Here is an 8,160-nt window from a genome sequence, read left to right as displayed (position 1 = left end):
TCTGGTGAGTGGGTCAATTGCAAGGAGAAAGTGGATACTATTATTTTTTGGTGAGTTTTAGTCTATTTGAAAGGAATACCATTGAAATTTTGAATTTGAAAGACAGTATTTGAAATAGCATACTGGCCACAATTATCATCTAGTGAAACATTAAGGATCTTTCAAAGAGTTTATTGAATTTGTTCAGGAGAATGAAGAATTCAAGATCTAAAAAGGGATTTCAGTATTTGTCCAGAGGAGTAAATTATTAAGTTTCCTTTTGTTAGGTGAAATTTTAACTTTTGGAATATGAGACATAAAGTTCTATTAATGATGGAGGGACTGATTTCCCTGTCAATATGGCCCAGCAACTGCAATGTTAACAGGACAGTAAAGAGCAGTTCAGTGAAAGAGGTGACAATGAAATACTCTGGAAAGAATGAAGAGGTATCAGAGGCTTTCAGAGGAGTTGTAGCTGAATTGTACCAGTAGAATGAGTAAACTATGAAAAGGGGAAGGTGATGGAGATATTTCTCCAAGAGGAATTGATTTGTACACTGAAAAATGTTTGTTGAGCCATTATTGTGAGAAAGAAAAATGTGTTAAATGATGGGGAAGATATAAAAAGCATAAGTAAGTTTACTATTTAATAAGATATAAAGACATACACAAAAATGAGAGGTAATAACTAAAGATAGTAATAGTGATAGAGAGAGAAGTTCTAAAGGCAGTCGTAAGGTAGTTTCTACATAAGGCTGTATAAGATTGTCAACTTTAAGAATGAAAACTCTCAAACGCCTGTCATCATCTTCTCCCTAATAATATACCTCTTTTAAGGTCATTATTTCCCCTGCAATGGAAAGTAGATCATGTCATAAATTATAGTCTTAATCATATTGATTGGCTTAGTCATTTCTTCTTTATGACACTACATGTCCTGAAAATGAGAGTAAATTTAACAAATTAGTTTAACTTAGAGATTTGATAAGAACACCATGTTAGCTGGAGTCAATAAAACCATCCTGGCACATTCTTAAAGTTCATTATCAGCAGCAGTTACGGGGATTTGTTGATTTCCTCTTCTTCCTTTGCTTGCCTCATAGAAATCTTACAGTTTCTACTTCTGAATAGTTTCTGAAGTATTCCACTGCTCTCCATTTTAACCTCTTAGTCCAAGCTACCATTGTCTCTCCCCTGGGGTTTTACAATAGCTTCCTATTGATGTCCCAAATTCTAACCTTCAGCCCTACAGACTAGTCTCCCACCAAAGCCAGAGGGACCTTTGTGAATGGAAAAATCAGATCACGTCATTCCCTGCCTGAAACTCCTCAATACTTTCCAGACTTACCAGCACCACATAGCTTCTCTGAGCTCATGGTCTACCACACTTCTTGCTGCCCACATTCCAGCCACATTAGGTATCCATCTGCTTTTCATGCATTTCAAACATACTGCATCTTTAGAGCATTTGCAGATCCAGCTGCCTCTGCTTAGAGTATGTAAAATAAAATAACATTTCAAGACCTTCTAAATTTATCATGCCAAGGGAAAAGTTAAACCCTGGAGACTGAGTCATGTAACAGGTTTGCAATTCTGCATCTTTTTTTTTTTAGACGGAGTTTCGCTCTTGTTGCCCAGGCTGGAGTGCAATGGCGCAATCTCGGCTCACCACAACCTCCGCCTCCCGGGTTCAAGCAATTCTCCTGCCTCAGCCTCCCAAGTAGCTGGGATTACAGGCACGAACCACCATGCCCGGCTAATTTTGTCTTTTTAGTAGAGACGGGGTTTCTCCATGTTGGTCAGGCTGGTCTCGAACTCCTGACCTCAGGTGATCCGCCTTCCTCGGCCTCCCAAGTGCTGGGATTACAGACGTGAGCCACCGTGCCCGGCCGCAATTCTGCATCTTAGATTATAGATGAACTTTCTCCCTCATTGTTCGTGTTCTGTAAAAGAGTAGGAGAGACCAGTGACTAGACCGCTCTAGCTTTAGTCATTGACCTTTGTTGTAGATTAACTGCCTCCTTTATTGTCCTATACTTAACTCATCAGATGGCAACCAAGACCCTGTTACTGTTACATCTTCAGTGTGGAATGTTAAATATACCTTTCTAAAAAGAAAAATACCACCTAGACTAATCATATCATTGTAAGTATGCATTTGGCCTTACATAAATGTTGAAATTCTCTTCACCTCCCCTAAACTTTGTTTATATACATGATCCCAAACTTCTACACTTCAAGACACTGACTTTTATTTTTTGGAATCCATGATTCCCAGGTAGCTTGTCCTCAGACTTTGTGCTTGAATCAACTCTCTTTAAACTAGATTCTGATCCTTTTAATTATTTTAGGTTGACAAATGCTTGTCTCCCAGGTTTTCATATACCTGGTGATTTTCATTTAAGTCTCAATTAAAACATCATCTCCCCAGAGTGGCTTTCTTTAACCTGGTCATTCTTTAATATAGTACCTTTTAAATTTTATGCATATTTTTTATTTCTATTTGAAATTATCTCACTTATTTACTTTATAATCTCTGTCTCTCTCTAGAATATCAGGGTGATAATGTCAGGATCCATTCTACTTCTTCAAGGTTTTATCTCTAGGACCTAGGACAATACTTCTATAATGGTGAGTACACCACATGTATTTATTGAATGGATGTCAAATTGTAATTGAGTTGCTCTCTTCTCATTCATCTTCCACAGTTCGAGGCAGAGTTAATGATTGTGGCTTGGGTAGGGGCCAAGGGAAGACTTCCTCTTTGCCCTCTCAAAGGTCACTAAAAAAAATCAACTGACAAAAGGCAGGTTAATAAGAGAAAAGGCATACAAATTTACTAATGTGTACATGACGGAGAACAACAGGGTGATTACCCCAATCCCCCAATGAGGTTCAGAAGCTTAGACACCATGTTTTGGTTACAGAAAGAATGAGGACTCCAAGCATGGTCAAAATGGGTTATGCTAGTAAATTGGGTTGTGGTGGCAAAGCTGGTTATAGGAGAGAAGAGGAGGCTTGGAAGCAAAAGAAAGAATAGATAAATGTTTCTTTCAGACCTTTACAAGTCTCAGACTCTCAGTTAATCTTTCCTAGATCCAGACAGACGAGGTAGAGCCTCAGAGAAAACCTGGTTGCGTCAGTACAGATTCTCTGCAGATAAAAAATCTCCCCTACAAAAGACAGCTTTGCAGGGCTACTTCTGTTTGCAGGCCCTCTGAAGGGCCATCTCAAAATATGTCAAAGAAGTATATTTTGGAATGAAATATCTTGATTTCCTTCAGTTGGTTCCCACAGGCTGAAAGGGGAATTAAGTTTACCAAAATTACTGCTTAAGACAGTTTTTAGCTCAGTATAAAGTAAAATATCTTTTGTGGCTTTGTAGAAATCTAAGCTTATGATTCCAAAACTTCATATCCACAAGATGAAACTCATTATGAAATTTAAAGTAGACATCCAAAGCAATAAGAAAAAAGGAAATACAAGAGCGAGTTACAAATAAATTTTAAATTTCTAACACTATAGGAAAGTCTCAAATCATGAAAATGAAATAGTAAACATCCAGCTATTTAGAGTCTGCTATACTATTCAGGATATGCAGCATATATGAACTTATTATTATCTACTTGTTCCTAAAGTAATGTTATTAGGCTCAATGTGGAAGCAACTATGAATTGGAAGTGCACTCTGAACAAGATTTGCTGCTTATTCCAAAAGCAGTTTTGAATTTTATTCATATCTATAATGATATACTTCATTTAAACATATAATAATTGACAATTAATCACTCTTGTTTCCACTAGGTATTCTGGGGTGTGTTAAAACACTACTAATGATTATTTTATTTGTCATGACCTTCCTTGAACAAGTGGTAGAAACTCAAGTTAACTTCAGGAAAACAGAAATTTATTAGTTCCCCAAACCAGAAATTCCAGGAAAATTTCATGAAGTTATATCTCTCTTTCTTCATCTCTTAGTTATGCTTCTCTCTCTCTTTCTTTTTTAAACATCTTGGCATTATTATTATCTACAGATGATGAGCTTCTTTCAGTAAGTTAATAAAAACTGGAGCCAGGGTTATATCTACCTCCAGGAAAGAAACAGTCCTAACTTGTTCCCACTAGCTTGTTCATTCATTCATTAAATATTGATTCAACCAATGTGGATTGAGTGTCTTTTGTGTCAGGGTAATTCTTTAAAAAATTCTGCTTTTATAGACCTAGATTAGGCTATGCATCTCTTTGTGGCCAGAGGAATAGGCTGTGTTGATAGGCAAGTACAATGTCGGGTGCCTCCACGTTGACTGGGTGAGTAGAAAGCACTGTTATTTATATGGATTTGAAAGGGTTCCTAAAAAAATTAAAAGAAGGCAGGTTTATCTCAGTTATAGGAAAGCAGGTTTATCTTCATTATGATGGGCAGACAAAAACTCATAGCTATAGTATTTCACTGAACTAATGAGGGCCCTACATAATTAATTATCTGGGTATAAGGTTCACGGTAAGCTGACAAAAACATAAAGGATGAGAATCACTATCACTTATTTCATTTCTTTATTTTAAAAGTTCTGTTTTGTAAAAAAAAAATCTTAACTTGATGAAAGTTGCTTACATAGCTTTTTATTTCTGGCTGGGTTCCTTACACAATTACCTATGCTGTTTAATTGACATGTGGCTAAAGCTTTTTGAGCCTTGTTGAACTTAACAGTTATATAATTTTCTTTGTATAATTTAAAAAAAGAAGTTCTCAAATGAAAGTCATAAAGGAATTCAGCCCCTCACTCCCACCATGGCCTACAAAAGTACAGCTTAATTTTGTCCATCTGAATGCTTATATAATTCTAAATTTGGGTAAATACTCCTGTTTCCAACCCTTCCCCATTCAAATATCACTTTGGTTTTATGTATCAATAGAACAATTCTTTCTTATTCTTAAATTCATTATAGTCTTCTCTTGATTATCTCATTCATTCCTATTCTGTGCCTGGAAAGCAAATTTTTTCTATTCGTTCTTGTTTTTACAACAAATATATATTAACTACCAGTTAGAAACCAAACACTTAGCTAAATTAAAAGAATGAAAATTCTTTTCAATAAGATACTTTGTTACTTATTACTAGACTTCTTTCCTCACACCCCCATCTCCACTAGGTTACTGTATATGCGATGATTCTATGTGGTACAAATGTCAAACACATTTGGATGTACTCTGCTAGACTTATATTATCTTTTAAAATTCCCACCACATTTACCTGGAAATATTTACCCTTTAGGAAAGCATGCTGGGTAGTTTTAATCTGCTCATAGTTTTCTGAGTGTTTTGAGACTTCTTCATCCTCTATTCATCTCTATCACACATTTCTATCACATCTCTGCAGGCCACTGTAACCCATGCGGGTAATGTATGGGCTTTGCCACTGAACATTTCTTTTATTTTTTTTTTTTTTTGAGACGGAGTCTCGCTCTGTCGCCCAGGCTGGAGTGCAGTGGCGCAATCTCGGCTCACTGCAAGCTCCGCCTCCCGGGTTCACACCATTCTCCTGCCTCAGCCTCTCTGAGTAGCTGGGACTACAGGCGCCCACCACCACGCTCGGCTAATTTTGTGTATTTTTAGTAGAGACGGGGTTTCACCGTGGTCTCGATCTCCTGACCTCGTGATCCGCCAGCCTCGGCCTCCCAAAGTGCTGGGATTACAAGCGTGAGCCACCGCGCCTGGCCTATTCTTCTTAATAGGTGAATAATTTAGAGGAGTCTTTTCTGAAGATATTCAATGAGGTAACATGAGTGACTCTGAAGTGCGTTCATGTACTTGAGGATGTTAACTGCCACATAATTAACAATATGTGACAGAAAATGCAATTTTCATTTACTTAACTAGGATATTACTTTGTTTTTTATATTATTTCTTCTGGTTTTCCCTATGGGCATGAAGCAATATGACTTTCTTAATATTTTGGTGGCATTCTTACAACACAGCTTTACTGTTATTTTTATCTTTCCAAAACTGGCTGTTTCCATCTATGGTATTCACTTTAAAAAATAACATAGTATTTCTCATAATCAAGATTGACCATTTGAAAACTGAATGAAATATCCACTTAATTCTTTTCAGCTTTTATTTATAAATACTGATATGTGAGAATTTCCCCAACAAACTCACCTAATAAATGAAGAGTAAACAGCAAGAGTCAGGCAGTTCATTTCAGAGTCTTGTTATATGATGACTGGATGTTCTGACCAGTAAAATGGGGCATGGCTTGTTTAAAACAGGTTTGTGGTTTCTTGCTGATCATTGTTATAAAACCAGAGAGCTCATTTTGAAGCTCTGTTGAAGACTGTTTTGACAGCATGAATACAGATCCACCCACTGCCATTGATTTTGGACATTATAACATAAAATGGTGAATGTATTGAAGGAGAAATAGTGACATCTCTTTCCGACTTGGCTTTATATTGACAAAGGTACTTTCTTTAATTACTTCAAGAACTTATTGTCAATATCAGGAGTTTTTGTGCCAGTGTTAATTTCTGCAAGATTGGGCAACCTACCTCACCTCTCTGTGACTCAATCATGGGGCTGTGCTGCAGAATCTCTATGATCTATTATTGCTAAAATTTCTACCCATGCTGCTAAACATGGGCTTTGTCACTGAACATTTCTTAATGAAGGAAGATCTGCTGTTTGGTTTCTGTCAATCCTTCTGAGGAGAGAAATAACATTCTTATTAATAGCATTATAAATTAATAGTACCCAGGCTGTGTTACATATATAACGCATATTACACACACACACACACACACACACACGCACACAATCTTGTACTGCTCTTTACTTATTTATTTTTTGTGATTATTTTTTCCCTTGTTTCACTAGTAAGTACCTACGTGACTCATACTAATTCTCTATTTTTGAAATGTTCTTCTAGCCAGGGATGTGCACAGAGGACTCAGTAAATATTTGGATGAAGATATTCCAATAATTCATTGGAATAATATTGATGAATCATTAGGTTAACTTATGATTTATTTCTACTTGTGAAGACTTGGATATGGGAGAGGATAATAGTGGGATTTTTCATAATTATTGCCACTTTTCCTTTTGGTAGCAGATGCTCTAAACTCTACCCACTGAAGGCTAATCACTGTTAACACATAAGACTGTATTCTGGGGCTTTTGTCTGGTTGTAAAAACACACATGACCATGAGGCGCATAGATGGTTCCAAAAGCTGCCTTTGACCAGTGACAGCAGTGGTGGAACATAACTCATATAGTAGGATTTCATTGTGCTGGAGTACATGTCCACTCAAATTCTTAATGCCTGCCCATGTTCACTATCATTTTGTTGGCAAGCCCACCAAATTACAAAGTGCTTGGTTTAAACCTTACTGGCTTTTAAATAGAAAACACATGGAATAATTGGAGTCCAACGGATTATTTATTCATGTCTTAGCACATTAACTTTAGTAGATTGTTTGCCTCCTTTTCCTGAACTGGAATCATTGAAGGCAAACATAGTTCTTAGATGAAGAGATGGCGGCAAAGTGGAAGAAAATAACAATTTGAAAGCAAGGAGTGCTTCAGGGAAAAGCAAGATGTTTGGGGCTCTAAAATAAGGCATTTGGGCAGTTTCTGTGTAGTGTGAGGAAGATCAGTAATATGGCAGGCATAAGAAACAAATTCTAAGATGAGGAACAAATTAGATTCTTAATAAATGATTAAGTGTAAAAAGTATAGAAAGGAAGTTGTAATACCAGAAGTAAATTTGTTTACTTGTTTGCTTTGAGAAAATATATGACAGAAAAGATGCTGTTTTAATTTTATAAGAAAGAGTTTTAAAAAATCTTGGACAATTACTGTCCTAAAACTGAAATTGACTTGGTAATGAAAGATCAAATTGAGTTGCATATGCTTATTATTGCCCATTGGTTGACTTAAAGACTCAAAAGTTTGGAACAGGAAAAATAAGCAAAGATGGATATTATTTTTTCCATGCTGCTTATAGAGGAGTTCATTTACTCTAACCTTTTCCTGAAGATGATTATTTACTCTATTTTTATATAATTAAATCTTAATATCCTGGCTTATTTGAATTTAATATGTTAGCCAGAAAACAAATCTATTATTTCATATTATCTTTCTTAATTTGTAAATATAAGGTTATATTAAGTACACATGCATTT

Source organism: Hylobates moloch, unplaced genomic scaffold, assembly GCF_009828535.3.
Source record: "Hylobates moloch isolate HMO894 unplaced genomic scaffold, HMol_V3 SCAFFOLD_5, whole genome shotgun sequence".
Classification (NCBI taxonomy): Eukaryota; Metazoa; Chordata; class Mammalia; order Primates; family Hylobatidae; genus Hylobates; species Hylobates moloch.
This window is presented reverse-complemented; position numbering follows the sequence as displayed.